This window comes from Cryptomeria japonica, unplaced genomic scaffold (genome assembly GCF_030272615.1).
Source record: "Cryptomeria japonica unplaced genomic scaffold, Sugi_1.0 HiC_scaffold_184, whole genome shotgun sequence".
NCBI classification, from domain to species: domain Eukaryota; kingdom Viridiplantae; phylum Streptophyta; class Pinopsida; order Cupressales; family Cupressaceae; genus Cryptomeria; species Cryptomeria japonica.
The window spans coordinates 172184-187500 of record NW_026729006.1 but is presented as its reverse complement, the minus strand read 5'-3'; the positions used below and the strand labels follow the sequence as shown (position 1 = coordinate 187500).

General features: G+C 60.0%; 1 non-coding gene across 1 annotated transcript; it reads left to right on the top strand.

Annotated features, from left to right (window-relative positions):
* Positions 1–11190: 11190 nt before the first annotated feature.
* LOC131867792 (5S ribosomal RNA) lies at positions 11191–11309 on the top strand. The gene has a single exon (XR_009366324.1). It is a non-coding gene; the product is annotated as a 5S ribosomal RNA (ribosomal RNA).
* Positions 11310–15317: the final 4008 nt, after the last annotated feature.

Below are 15317 nucleotides of genomic sequence, written 5' to 3'. Positions count from 1 at the left end.
GTAGCAATAACAGGTATAGTTCCGCGGCGGCCGAGAAGACTCACCGCATAGGAATCGGGATGCGAGGCGAGGGATGCGGCGGGAAGGCCCCGACGGCTAAACGGAAGAGGCTGCAGGGCCGCCTCGGAATGGTCCAAGCATCGGATGCGATTGGGACGACTACCAGTGCCAACCCCTTATCCCGCGATGCGTCCGATACACAGATAGTTCCAAGGCGGCCGAGGAGCCTCACCGCATATCAATCGGGGTGCGAGGCGAGGGATGGGGCGGGAAGGCCCCAACGGCTAGACGGAAGAGGCTTCAGGGCCACCTCGGAATGGTCCAAGCATCGGACGCGCTTGGGGCGACTGCCAGTGCCAACCCCTTATCCCGCGATGCGTCCGATACACAGATGGTTCCAAGGCGGCCGAGGAGCCTCACCGCATAGCAATCGGGGGTGCGAGGCGAGGGATGGGGCGGGAAGGCCCCAACGGCTAGACGGAAGAGGCTTCAGGGCCGCCTAGGAATGGTCCAAGCATCGGACACGCTTGGGGCGACTACCAGTGACAGCCCCCTATCCCGCGATGCGTCCGATACGAAGATGGTTCCAAGGCGGCCGAGGAGCCTCACCGCATAGCAATCGGGGTGCGAGGTGGGGGATGCGGCGAGATGGCCCCAACGGCTAGACGGAAGAGGCCACAGGGCCGCGTCGGAATAGTCCAAGCATCGGACGCGCTTGGGGCGACTACCAGTGACAACCCCTTATCCCGCGATGCGTCCGATACGAAGATAGTTCCAAGGCGGCCGAGGAGCCTCACCGCATAGCAATCGGGGTGCGAGGTGGGGGATGCGGCGAGATGGCCCCAACGGCTAGACGGAAGAGGCTGCAGGGCCGCCTCGGAATAGTCCAAGCATCGGACGCGCTTGGGGCCACTACCAGTGACAACCCCTTATCCCGCAATGCGTCCGATACGAAGATAGTTCCAAGGCGGCCGAAGAGCCTCACCGCATAGCAATCGGGGTGCGAGGTGGGGGATGCGGCGAGATGGCCCCAACGGCTAGACGGAAGAGGCCACAGGGCCGCCTCGGAATAGTCCAAGCATCGGACGCGCTTGGGGCGACTACCAGTGACAACCCCTTATCCCGCGATGCGTCCGATACGAAGATAGTTCCCAGGCGGCCGAGGAGCCTCACCGCATAGCAATCGGGGTGCGAGGCGAGGGATGCGGCGAGATGGCCCCAAAGGCTAGACGGAAGAGGCTGCAGGGCTGCCTCGGAATAGTCCAAGCATCGGACGCGCTTGGGGCGACTACCACTGCCAACCCCTTATCCCGCGATGCGTCCGATACACAGATAGTTCCGAGGCGGCCGAGGAGGTGGGGGATGCAGCGAGATGGCCCCAACGGCTAGACGGAAGAGGCTGCAGGGCCGCCTCGGAATAGTCCAAGCATCGGACGCGCTTGGGGCGACTACCAGTGACAACCCCTTATCCCGCGATGCGTCCGATACACAGATAGTTCCGAGGCGGCCAAGGAGCCTCACCGCATAGCAATCGTGGTGCGAGGTGGGGGATGCGGCGAGATGGCCCCAACGGCTAGACGGAAGAGGCTGCAGGGCCGCCTCGGAATGGTCCAAGCATCGGATGCGCTTGGGGCGACTACCACTGCCAACCCCTTATCCCGCGATGCGTCCGATACACAGATAGTTCCAAGGCGGCCGAGGAGCCTCACAGCATAGCAATCAGGGTGCGAGGCGAGGGATGCGGCGAGAAAGCCCCAACGGCTAGAGGGAAGAGGCTTCAGGTCCGCCTCGGAATGGTCCAAGCATCGGACGCGCTTGGGGCGACTACCAGTGACAACCCCTTATCCCGCGACGCGTCCGATACACAGATAGTTCCAAGGCGGCCGAGGAGCCTCACCGCATAGCAATCGGGGTGCGAGGCGAGGGATGCGGCGAGAAGGACCCAACGGCTACACGGAAGAGGCTTCGGGGCCGCCTCGGAATGGTCCAAGCATCGGACGCGCTTGGGGCGACTACCAGTGACAACCCCTTATCCCGCGACGCGTCCGATACACAGATAGTTCCAAGGCGGCCGAGGAGCCTCACCGCATAGCAATCGGGGTGCGAGGCGAGGGATGCGGCGAGAAGGACCCAACGGCTACACGGAAGAGGCTTCGGGGCCGCCTCGGAATGGTCCAAGCATCGGACGCGCTTGGGGCGACTACCAGTGACAACCCCTTATCCCGCGACGCGTCCGATACACAGATAGTTCCAAGGCGGCCGAGGAGCCTCACCGCATAGCAATCGGGGTGCGAGGCGAGGGATGCGGCGAGAAGGACCCAACGGCTAGACGGAAGAGGCTTCGGGTCCGCCTCGGAATGGTCCAAGCATCGGACGCGCTTGGGGCGACTACCAGTGACAACCCCTTATCCCGCGACGCGTCCGATACACAGATAGTTCCAAGGCGGCCGAGGAGCCTCACCGCATAGCAATCGGGGTGCGAGGCGAGGGATGCGGCGAGAAGGACCCAACGGCTAGACGGAAGAGGCTTCGGGTCCGCCTCGGAATGGTCCAAGCATCGGACGCGCTTGGGGCGACTACCAGTGACAACCCCTTATCCCGCGACGCGTCCGATACACAGATAGTTCCAAGGCGGCCGAGGAGCCTCACCGCATAGCAATCGGGGTGCGAGGCGAGGGATGCGGCGAGAAGGACCCAATGGCTAGACGGAAGAGGCTTCGGGTCCGCCTCGGAATGGTCCAAGCATCGGACGCGCTTGGGGCGACTACCAGTGACAACCCCTTATCCCGCGACGCGTCCGATACACAGATAGTTCCGAGGCGGCCGAGGAGCCTCACCGCATAGCAATCGGGGTGCGAGGCGAAGGATGCGGCGAGAAGGACCCAACGGCTAGACGGAAGAGGCTTCGGGTCCGCCTCGGAATGGTCTAAGCATCGGACGCGCTTGGGGCGACTACCAGTGACAACCCCTTATCCCGCGACGCGTCTGATACACAGATAGTTCCAAGGCGGCCGAGGAGCCTCACCGCATAGCAATCGGGGTGCGAGGCGAGGGATGCGGCGAGAAGGACCCAACGGCTAGACGGAAGAGGCTTCAGGGCCGCCTCGGAATGGTCCAAGCATCGAACGCGCTTGGGGCGACTACCAGTGACAACCCCTTATCCCGCGACGCGTCCGATACACAGATAGTTCCGAGGCGGCCGAGGAGCCTCACCGCATAGCAATCGGGGTGCGAGGCGAGGGATGCGGCGAGAAGGACCCAACGGCTAGACGGAAGAGGCTTCAGGGCCGCCTCGGAATGGTCCAAGCATCGGACGCGCTTGGGGCGACTACCAGTGACAACCCCTTATCCCGCGACGCGTCCGATACACAGATAGTTCCGAGGCGGCCGAGGAGCCTCACCGCATAGCAATCGGGGTGCGAGGCGAGGGATGCGGCGAGAAGGACCCAACGGCTAGACGGAAGAGGCTTCAGGGCCGCCTCGGAATGGTCCAAGCATCGGACGCGCTTGGGGCGACTACCAATGACAACCCCTTATCCCGCGACGCGTCCGATACACAGATAGTTCCGAGGCGGCCGAGGAGCCTCACCGCATAGCAATCGGGGTGCGAGGCGAGGGATGCGGCGAGAAGGACCCAACGGCTAGACGGAAGAGGCTTCAGGGCCGCCTCGGAATGGTCCAAGCATCGGACGCGCTTGGGGCGACTACCAGTGACAACCCCTTATCCCGCGACGCGTCCGATACACAGATAGTTCCGAGGCGGCCGAGGAGCCTCACCGCATAGCAATCGGGGTGCGAGGCGAGGGATGCGGCGAGAAGGACCCAACGGCTAGACGGAAGAGGCTTCAGGGCCGCCTCGGAATGGTCCAAGCATCGGACGCGCTTGGGGCGACTACCGTTGCCAACCCCTTATCCCGCGATGCGTCTGATACACAGATAGTTCCGAGGCGGCCGAGGAGCCTCACCGCATAGCAATCGGGTTGCGAGGCAGATTATTGGGAAGGGAACCCCCTGGGATGCGGCTCAAGCAGTGCCCAAAGGGACTGGAATGCGGAATCACATCGAGAGACCCAAATGCTATACGAGGGCTCAAATCGAATTATCGATTTGGCCACGACATGGACGCATCGGAACGACTACCTTTGCCGAACCACTCGCAATTGCATCCATACCGAAACCAATAGACATTTCCGTTAGAGCCCTCGCATAGCATTCGGGAATCTCGCATGCCCCTCTAAATCGACCAATGCTGGCGCTCAATGAAAATCCGAGCGCTACCACCGTTCGAGCGCCAGCATTGGTCGAGTTAGAGGGGCACGGGGGAGAATGCTCCAGTCAACACCTCCCCTATATAAGTTATTTGTCCGATTCTCGCACAACCGTAGTCTGCCTCGTCGAATCAAACAACGGTCCCAGATTCCGACTTCCGTTCCGTAGAGACCCAAAAGCTAGATGGAGGCTCGCAAGAAAGAGAGTCGGCGCATAGCAATCGGGTTTCTCGAACGTTTAGGGACCGAGCTCACTTGCGGATAGGGCAAAATCCGCCAAGCAACCCAAAAGCTAGACGGGGGCTCGAATCGAATCGCCTAGGCGGCCACAACAACGACGTGTTGGATCGACTACCAGTGCCAAACCATTCAGCAAGACTAGTCTGTGTCGAGGCCGGATAGAGATTCTCAGAGAGCGCCCGCATAGCATTTAGGAGACCTGCCGCGTCCCTCACACTCGACAAATGGTGGTGCACGTTTATAAATCCGAGCGATCCCAACCCTTTCAAGCACCAACATCGGTCGAGATAGAGGGGCACGGAGGGGGCTGCGTGAGACAACACAGTCCCCTATATAAGTTATTTGTCCGATTCTCACACATCCGAAGAATGGTCATCAAATCGGACAACAGCCCAAACTTCCGACTTCCGTCCCAGAAAGCCCAAGAGCTATCTAAAACGTTCATGGCCGGAACTCGATCGCGGCTATACCAGTCCGCCAAGCAACCCAAAAGCTAGACTGGAGCTCTAGTCGAATCACCTCTGTGGCCATTGCAAGGACGTGTTGGAGCGACTACCATTGCCGAACCATTCCGCAGGTCGAGTCCATACCAAGGCCGCATAGAGATTCACGATGAGCTCCTGCATAGCAATCAGGAGACTTGCCGTGTCCATCACAATCGATAAATCCTGGTGCAAGATTTTTGCATCCGAGCGCTCCAACCAGTCGAGCACCAGCATCAATCGACATAAACGGGCACGGGGGGAGGATGCTCGAGAACACTACCTCCCCTATATAAGTTATTTGTCCGATTCTCAAGCAGCCGAAGTCTGGTCATCGAATCGGGTCAAAGACCACAACTTCCGACTTTACCCACAATGCAAGTCATCGAATCGAACATCGGCCCCCGAGTCGGACTCCATGCGTATGTCAGGTCATCGGACCCAAATTCCGCCTTCCTGCGCATGGCGGGCCATCAATATCAACTCGGTCATCGGACCCAAACTCCGCCTTTTTGCGTATGGCACGCCTTCAAATCGGTCATCGGACCCAAATTCCGCCTTCCTGTGCATGGCGGGCCATCAACATCAACTCGGTCATCGGACCCAAATTCCGCCTTTCTGCGCATGGCACGCCATCAACTCGGTCATCGGACCCAAATTCCGCCTTCCTGCGCATGGCAGGTCATCGGACACAAATTCAGACCTCGCCAATATGCCTACGTATCGAATCGGTCATCGGACCCAACTTCCGACTTCATCCATACTGTAGGGTCTTTGAGGTTGGCGCGGTGCGCTCAACCCAGGGAGTCGACCCATCGAAGCATACACCTCCCCTATATAAGCTATTTGTCCGATTCCCACACCTGTGTAGTTTGCACCTCTGACCAGGACATCGACCCCAACTTCCGAACTCGACTGCAACGACGGCACCAGCGCCTTGGTGCGCACCTTGCGACGCACAGTCCCAACATTCGCCTTCCTGCACATGGCAGGTCATCGGACCCAAATTCCGACCTCGCGAGTATGCCTACATATCGAATCGGTCATCGGACCCAACTTCCGACTTCATCCATACCGTAGGGTCTTTGAGGTTGGCGCGGTGCGCTCAACCCGGGGAGTCGACCCAACGAAGCATACACCTCCCCTATATAAGCTATTTGTCCGATTCCCACACCTGTGTAGTTTGCACCTCCGATCAAGACATCGACCCCAACTTCCGAACTCGCCTCCAACGACCGAACCAGCGCCTTGGTGCGCACCTTGCAACGCACAGTGCCAACATTCGCCTTCCTGCACGTGGCAGGTCATCGGACCCAAATTCCGACCTCGCGAGTATGCCTACATATCGAATCGGTCATCGGACCCAACTTCCGACTTCATCCATACCGTAGGGTCTTTGAGGTTGGCGCGGTGCGCTCAACCCGGGGAGTCGACCCAACGAAGCATACACCTCCCCTATATAAGCTATTTGTCCGATTCCCACACCTGTGTAGCTTGCACCTCCGATCAGGACATCGACCCCAACTTCCGAACTCGACTAAAAAGACCGCACCAGCGCCTTGGTGTGCACCTTGCAACGCACAGTGTCAACATTCGCCTTCCTGCACATGGCAGGTCATCGGACCCAAATTCCGACCTCATGAGCATACCTACTAATCGAATTGGTCATCGGACCCAACTTCCGACTTCATCCATACCGTAGGGTCTTTGAGGTTGGCGCGGTGCGCTCAACCTGGGGAGTCGACCCATCGAAGCATACACCTCCCCTATATAAGCTATTTGTCCGATTCCGACACCTGTGTAGTTTGCACCTCCGCTCAGGACATCGACCCCAACTTCCGAACTCGCCTGCAACGACCGAACCAGCGCCTTGGTGCGCACCAAAAGTGCGCACTTTTGGAGGGCACTTTTGTGCGCTCCAAAGGTGCGCACTTTTGGAGGGCACTTTTCTGCGCTCCAAAGGTGCGCACTTTTGGAGGGCACTTTTTGGAGGGCACTTTTCTGCGCTCCAAAGGTGCGCACTTTTGGAGGGCACTTTTTGGAGGGCACTTTTCTGCGCTCCAAAGGTGCGCACTTTTGGAGGGCACTTTTTGGAGGGCACTTTTCTGCGCTCCAAAGGTGCGCACTTTTGGAGGGCACTTTTTGGAGGGCACTTTTCTGCGCTCCAAAGGTGCGCACTTTTGGAGGGCACTTTTTGGAGGGCACTTTTCTGCGCTCCAAAGGTGCGCACTTTTGGAGGGCACTTTTCTGCGCTCCAAAGGTGCGCACTTTTGGAGGGCACTTTTTGGAGGGCACTTTTCTGCGCTCCAAAGGTGCGCACTTTTGGAGGGCACTTTTTGGAGGGCACTTTTCTGCGCTCCAAAGGTGCGCACTTTTGGAGGGCACTTTTTGGAGGGCACTTTTCTGCGCTCCAAAGGTGCGCACTTTTGGAGGGCACTTTTGTGCACTCCAAAGGTGCGCACTTTTGGAGGGCACTTTTCCTGTGCTCCAAAGGTGCACACCTAGGTGAGCACCTTCGACCACACCTTGTAGCACACCAAACTCTGACTTTCGACTTCATCCGCAATGCAGGGTCTTTGAGGTTGGCGCAATGCGCACAACCAGGGGAGTCGACCCATCAAACCCAACACCTCCCCTATATAAGCTATTTGTCTGATTCTCATACATGCGTAGCCTGCAGGAGCAATTAGGACATCGACCCCAACTTTCGGCTTCTAAACGAAAACAAGGTCTTTGAGGTTGGTGTAATGCGAACAACTAGGGGAGTCAACCCATCAAACCCAACACCTCCCCTATATAAGCTATTTGTCTGATTCTCATACATGTGTAGTCTACAGGAGCAATTAGGACATCGACCCCAACTTTTGACTTCTTAACGAAAACAAGGTCTTTGAGGTTGACGTAATGCGCACAACCAGGGGAGTCGACCCATCAAACCCAACACCTCCCCTATATAAGCTATTTGTCCGATTCTCATACATGTGTAGCCTGCAGGAGCCATTAGGACATTGACCCCAACTTTTGACTTCTTAACGAAAACAAGGTCTTTGAGGTTGGCGTAATGCGCACAACCAAGGGAGTTGACCCATCAAACCCAACACCTCCCCTATATAAGCTATTTGTCTGATTCTCATACATGTGTAGCCTGCAACAACGATTAGGACATCCACCCCAACTTCTGAATTCGTCTGCGTTGACCGCACCAAAGGTGCACGCCTTGGTGCTCACCAAAATCCGACTTCCGACTTCTTCTGCTATGCGGGGTCTTTGAGGTTGGCGCAGTGCGCACAACCAGGGGAGTCAACCCACCGAATGCAACACCTCCCCTATATAAGCTATTTGTCTGATTCTCATACATGCGTAGACTGCAGCAATGATTAGGACATCCACCCCAACTTTTGACTTCTTAAACAAGACAGGGTCTTTGAAGTTGGTGCAGTGCACACAACCAGGGGAGTCGACCCATCAAACGCAACACCTCCCCTATATAAAGCTATTTGTCCGATTCTCATACGTGTAGTCTGCAGCAGCGATTAGGACATCGACCCCAACTTCCGAATTCGTTTGCATTGACCGCACCAAAGGTGCACGCCTTGGTGTGCACCCTGGAGTGCACTTTGGTGCTCACCTCGGTGCACACTTTGGTGTGCACCTCGGTGTGCACCAAAGGTGCGCACCTTGGAGCGCACCAAAGGTGTACACTTTGGAGCGCACCACATAGGGTCTTTGAGAGGTTGGCGCAGTGCGCACACCAAGGTGGGTGTTGAGGTGCGTGCCGAGGTGGGTGGGTGCTAGGGTGCGCTCCATGGTGGGTGCCAGGGTGGGTGCGTGCTAGGGTGGATTCCAAAGAGGGTCATAGGGTGGGTGCCAAGGTGGGTTGGTGATATAGTGGGTTCAAAGGTGGGTACTAGGGTGGGTTCCAAGGTGGGTCACAAGTTGGGTGCCAGGATGCGTGGGTGTTAGGTTGGGTGCCAAGGTGGGCTCCTGCGTGGGTGGGTGCTAGGGTGGGTTTCAAGGTGGACGCGAGGGCGGGTGCCAAGGTGGGTAACAAGTTGGGTGTTAGGATGGGTGAGTGCTAGAGTGGGTGCCAAGGTGGGTGGGTGCTAAGGTGGATGCCAAGGTGGTTCACAGGGTGGGTGGGTTCTAGGGTGAGTTCCAAGGTGGGTCACAGGTTCAGTGCTAGGGTGGGTGTCAAGGCGGGTGTCGAGGTGCCTGGGTGCTAGGGTGTGGATGCCAATGTGGGTCATAGGGTGGGTACTAGGGTGGGCTGCAATGTGGGTGCCAAGGTGGGTAACATGCTCGGTGGGTTCTAAATTGGGTGCCAGGGTGGGTGTGCACCCACCTTGCCCGAGGTGGGTGCCAAGGTGCCAGTGTGGGTGGGTGCTAAGGTGGATGCCAAGGTGGGTGAGAAGGTGGGTGATAGGTTGAGTGGTAGGATGGGTGGGTGCCAAGATGGGTCACAGGGTGGGTGCAAGGGTGGGTAGGTGCTAGGGTTGGTGTCAGGGTGGGTGGGTGCTAGGTTGGGTTCCAAGGTGGGTGCGAGGGTGAGTGTCAAGGTGGGTCACAGGTTAGGTGCTAGGATGGGTGAGTGCTAGGGTGCAAAGGTGCCAGGGTGGGTGCTAGGATGGGTCGATGCTAGGGTGAGTGGCAAGGTGGGTCCACAAGTGTCAAGGTGGGTGCCGAGGTGGGTGCCAAGTCGGCGACTGCTATGGTGGATGCCAAGGTGGGTCACGGGGTGGGTGCCAAGTTGCTAGGTTGGGTTCCAAGGTGGGTGCCAACGTGGGTGCTAGGGTGCGTGGGTTAAAGGGTGTGTCACAACGTGGGTGCCAGGATGGGTGCGCACCCACACTGGCCAAGACGGGTGCGGGTGCAAGGTTGGGTTCCAAGCCCGGTCACAGGCTGGGTGCTAGGATGGGTGGGTGCCAAGGTGGGCACCAGGGTGGGTGCACCCACCCTGGCCAAGGTGGGTCACGGGGTGGGTCCTAGGGTGGGTAACGGGGTGGGTACTAAGGTGCGTGCCAAGGTGGGTCATAGGGTGGGTGCCAAGGTGGGCACCAGGGTGGGTGTGCACCAACCCTAGCCAGGGTAGGTCACGGGGTGGTTGTCGGGGTGGGCGTCAAGGAGCCAAGGTGGGTGGCAAGTAGCCAAGTTGCGTGCCAAGGTGGGTGTCGGGGTGGGTGCCAAGGATCCAAGGTGGGTGCCAAGGAACCAAGGTGGGTGTCTGGGTGGGTGCCGAGGTGGGAGCCAGGGTGGGTCCCAAGGTGAGTGCAAAGGTGGGTGCCAGGGTCAAGGTGAGTGCCAATGTGGGTTCCAAGGTGCCAGGGTCAGGGTGAGTGCCAATGTGGGTTCAAAGGTGCTAAGTTGGGTGCGAGGTTGGGTGCGAGGGTGGGTGGGTGCCAAGGTGTGCTAGGTGGAAGCCCGGGTGGGTCGGCATCCCATGGGTGTCGAGTTGGGTGCCTGATGGGTGCTTCTTGTCAAGTTTTAGTCGTCGGGACTCATTTCGAGCCTTAGAGGTCGTTTCTTGTCCGGTTGCCCTGTCTTCGACCTGGGAACCCAATTTTGGTCCTCGGGTCCCATTTTTTTTTGTCTCGCATCCCACTTTTGGCCTGTGGCCTTTTCGGGGTCGATTCTCGTTTTGGGCATCAGAGCATGTTTCTTCTCCTAAAACCCAATATTTGTTTATTAAGTCTCGGAACACATTTTTGTTCTCGTGGACCCATCATGGGTCTTGGAACGCATTTGTGGTCCTTGGGTCCCATTTTGCATCCCGAAACTTGTGTTTTGGTGCTTGATCCCTATTTTGGGTGCCCACCTTGCACCAAGTGCGCACCCGGGGCAAACCGAGCGCCTTGGTGCACCGGGGCAAGATCGAGCGTGCACCCGAGGCGCCCCGAACATGCACCAAGGTGCACTCGGCCCACATGTGAGCGCAGGTCGTTGCGCCCGAGGTGGTGTGTGGGCACCGCGTTGCAGACGGGACACTGCACGCACACGACGCCCCCTCCAGGTGCACGCACGTAGGCCGGGCCGGGTGCACACCCGACGCCCTAGCAAGGTGCGCGCACCCGGGCAGGGCTCACACTTGGCGAACGGGGCGCACTTCGCGAGGGAGGGTGTGCACCTCGACGGGGGTGGGTGGCCGGGGTGGATTCGCACGTGGGTCGCGGTTTGCTAAGTACACACTGCGACAAGCTCATAACGGGTGCGATCATACCAGCATTAGTGCACCGGATCCCATCAGAACTCCGCAGTTAAGCGCGCTTGGGCCGGAGTAGTACTGGGATGGGTGACCTCCCGGGAAGTCCCGGTGTTGCACCCTTTTTTAGTTTTTCGCCGGGCGTCGCAATGCTATTTGAATAAACCTTTTGCCCGTTTGCGTTCTCGTCGGGGCCGGGCCGGGCCGGGGTGCGCTGCCCGCACTACCGCGCGCGCGGGGGCGACACCGAGCGCGCACCCGAGGCACCCCGAGCACACAGGCCACGGTGCAACCCGGGCGTTGTGCGCGCACCCCGGTGCGCCCGAGGTGCTGCGCGCGCACCCAGGTGAAATCGGTGTGCACCTCGGCCAGTGCGCGCTCGGTCGAGTCGCGCACGTTGGCCAAGGTGCACGGTGATGTTTCTTACTCTAAGGTTCCGCACCAGACGCCCGGGACAGGTGAGCGAAGCTGGGCGGGGCCGGGTGCGCGGCCGGGGCAGGTGCACGCAGCTGGAGAGAGCTTTGGAGCACACTTCGGAGCGCACCAATGATGCGCTCCATTCAAAAGTTTCCTGAAAAGGCAAAAAAAGTTGAGATTATAGAATTTCCCACTTGAGAGATTGTAAAAAAAAAAAATTTAAAATGAAGGAAACGCGGGTGCCAAGGTGTGCGCAGCCCAGCCAAGGTGTGCGCACCAAGGCGCCCACCCTGGCGAAGGTGCACGCAAGGTGCGCACCCGAGGCAAACCGGACAATTAACCCAACTTTCGACTTCGCGCGCACCTTGGAGCGCACTTCGGAGCGCTCCTTGGTGCGCACCAATCTTGGGCACCTCGGAGTGCACCATGGCGCCCACCAAGGTGCGCACCCGGGGCAAACCGAGCTCCGACTTCGTGCGCACCTTGGAGCGCACGAAAGGTGCGCACCATGGCGCCCACCAAGGTGCGCAGCCCAGCCAAGGCGTGCGCATCAAGGTGCGCACCCTGGCGAAGGTGCGCACCCGGGGCAAACCGAGCTCCGACTTCGTGCGCACCTTGGAGCGCACAAAAGGTGCGCAACCCAGCCAAGGTGTGCGCACCCCGGTCAAACCGAGCTCCGAATCGTGCGCACCAGAGGTGCACGCCATCGTGCGCACCTTGGAGCACACTTCGGAGCCCTCCTTGGTGCGCGCCGATGTTGCGCACCTCGGAGCGCACCCGGGGAAAACAATGCAATTAACCCGACTTTCGACTTCGTGGGCACCTCGGAGCGCTCTCGGGTTCGCACCTCGGAGCACACCGAGGTGCGCACCTTTGATGCGCTGCCTTCACCAATTTCCAGAAAAGGCAAGAAAACATTGAGAAGGTGTGCGCACCGAGGTGCCCACCCTGGCGAAGGTGCACGCGAGGTGCGCACCCGGGGCAAACCGGGCTCCGACTTCGTGCACGCCGCACCTTGGAGCACACTTCGGAGCGCTCCTTGGTGCGCACCAGGGCGCGCAACCCAGCCGAGGTGCCCACCCCGGCGAAGGTGCACGCGAGGTGCGCACCCGGGGCAAACCGGGCTCCGACTTCGTGCACGCCATGGTGCCCACCGCGGCGAAGGTGCACGCGAGGTGCGCACCCGGGGCAAACCGGGCTCCGACTTCGTGCACGCCGCACCTTGGAGCACACTTCGGAGCGCTCCTTGGTGCGCACCATGGTGCCCACCAGGGCGCGCAACCCCGCCGAAGGTGCACGCGAGGTGCGCACCCGGGGCAAACCGGGCTCCGACTTCGTGCACGCCGCACCTTGGAGCACACTTCGGAGCGCTCCTTGGTGCGCACCATGGTGCCCACCAGGGCGCGCAACCCCGCCGAAGGTGCACGCGAGGTGCGCACCCGGGGCAAACCGGGCTCCGACTTCGTGCACGCCATGGTGCGCACCGCGGCGAAGGTGCGCACCCGGGGCAAACCGGGCTCCGACTTCGTGCACGCCGCACCTTGGAGCACACTTCGGAGCGCTCCTTGGTGCGCACCAGGGCGCGCAACCCAGCCGAGGTGCCCACCCCGGCGAAGGTGCACGCGAGGTGCGTACCCGGGGCAAACCGGGCTCCGACTTCGTGCACGCCGCACCTTGGAGCACACTTCGGAGCGCTCCTTGGTGCGCACCATGGTGCCCACCAGGCCGCGCAACCCAGCCAAGGTGTGCGCACCAAGGTGCACGCGAGGTGCGCACCCGGGGCAAACCGGGGTCCGACTTCGTGCACGCCGCACCTTGGAGCACACATCGGGGCGCTCCCGGGTTCGCACCGGCGTTGCGCACCGTGGTGGGCACCTCGGAGCACACCAAGGTGGGCAGCGAGGTGCGCACCTTTGATGCGATGCCTTCACTAATTTCCATAAAAGGCAAAAAAAAAATGAGATTTTAAAATTTCCGTTTTGAAAGATAGTGAGAAAAAGGGAATGCTGGTGCCATCTTGAGCCCGCCCTGGTGCGCAGCCCAGCCAAGGTGTGCGCACCAAGGTGCCCACCCTGGCGAAGGTGCGCGCCCGGGCAATTAACCCAACTTCCAACTTCGCGCGCGCCAGGGTGGGAGCGCACCCAACAACCGGGCCTGGGAAGAGCCAATGCGAGAAACCCCACCAAATGCTCTGACAAAAAAAGAGGGGGCGCTCCAGTAACCCCGCTTCGGAGCGCACCCTGGGCAAACCCAGCCAAGGTGCCCACCCCGGCCAAGGTGCAGGCGAGGTGCGCACCCGGGGCAAACCGGGCTCCGACAACGTGCACGCCGCACCTTGGAGCACACTTCGTAGCGCTCCCGGGTGCGCACCTCAGAGCACACCAAGGTGGGCAGCGAGGTGCGCACCTTTGATGCGCTGCCTTCACTAATTTCCAGAAAAGGCAAAAAAAAAAGGAGATTTTAAAATTTCCGTTTTGAAAGATAGTGAAAAAAACGGAACGCGCGTGCCATCTTGAGCCCGCCCTGGTGCGCAGCCCAGGTAAGGTGCCCACCCTGGCAAAGGTGCGCACCCGGGCAATTAACCCTACTTCCGACTTCGTGCGCGCCAGGGTGGCAACCGGGCCTCGGAAGAGCCAATGCGAGAAACCCCACCAAACGCTCCGACAAAAAAAGAGGCGGCGCTCCAATAACCCCGCTTCGGAGCGCAGCCGGGGCAAACCCAGCCAAGGTGCCCACCCCGACGAAGGTGCACGCGAGGTGCGCACCCGGGGCAAACCGGGCTCCGACAACGTGCACGCAGCACCTTGGAGCACACTTCGAAGCACTCCCGGGTGCCCACCGGCGTTGCGCACCGTGGTGGGCAGCGAGGTGCGCACCTTTGATGCGCTGCCTTCACTAATTTCCAGAAAAAGGCAAAAAAAAATGAGATTTTAAAATTTCCATTTTGAAAGATAGTGAAAAAAAAGGAACGCGGGTGCCATCTTGAGCCCGCCCTGGTGCGCAGCCCAGGCAAGGCATGCGCACCAAGGTGCCCACCCGAGGTGCACACCCGGGGCAAACCGGGCTCCGACTTCGTGCAGGCCGCACCTTGGAGCACACTTCGGAGCGCTCCTTGGTGCGCACCATGGTGCCCACCAGGGCGCGCAACCCAGCCAAGGTCTGCACACCAAGGTGCCCACCCCGGCGAAGGTGCACGCGAGGTGCGCACCCGGGGCAAACCGGGCTCCGACTTCGTGCACGCCATGGTGCCCACCGCGGCGAAGGTGCACGCGAGGTGCGCACCCGGGGCAAACCGGGCTCCGACTTCGTGCACGCCGCACCTTGGAGCACACTTCGGAGCGCTCCTTGGTGCGCACCATGGTGCCCACCAGGGCGCGCAACCCAGCCAAGGTGTGCGCACCAAGGTGCACGCGAGGTGCGCACCCGGGGCAAACCGGGGTCCGACTTCGTGCACGCCGCACCTTGGAGCACACATCGGAGCGCTCCCAGGTTCGCACCAGCGTTGCGCACCTTTGATGCGCTGCCTTCACTAATTTCCAGAAAAGGCAAAAAAAAACGAGATTTTAAAATTTCCGTTCTGAAAGATAGTGAAAAAAACGGAACGCGGGTGCCATCTTGAGCCCTTCCTGGTGCGCACCCCAGGCAAGTTGTGCGCACCAAGGTGCCCACCCTGGCGGAGGTGCGCGCCCGGGGCAATCCGGGCTCCGACTTCGT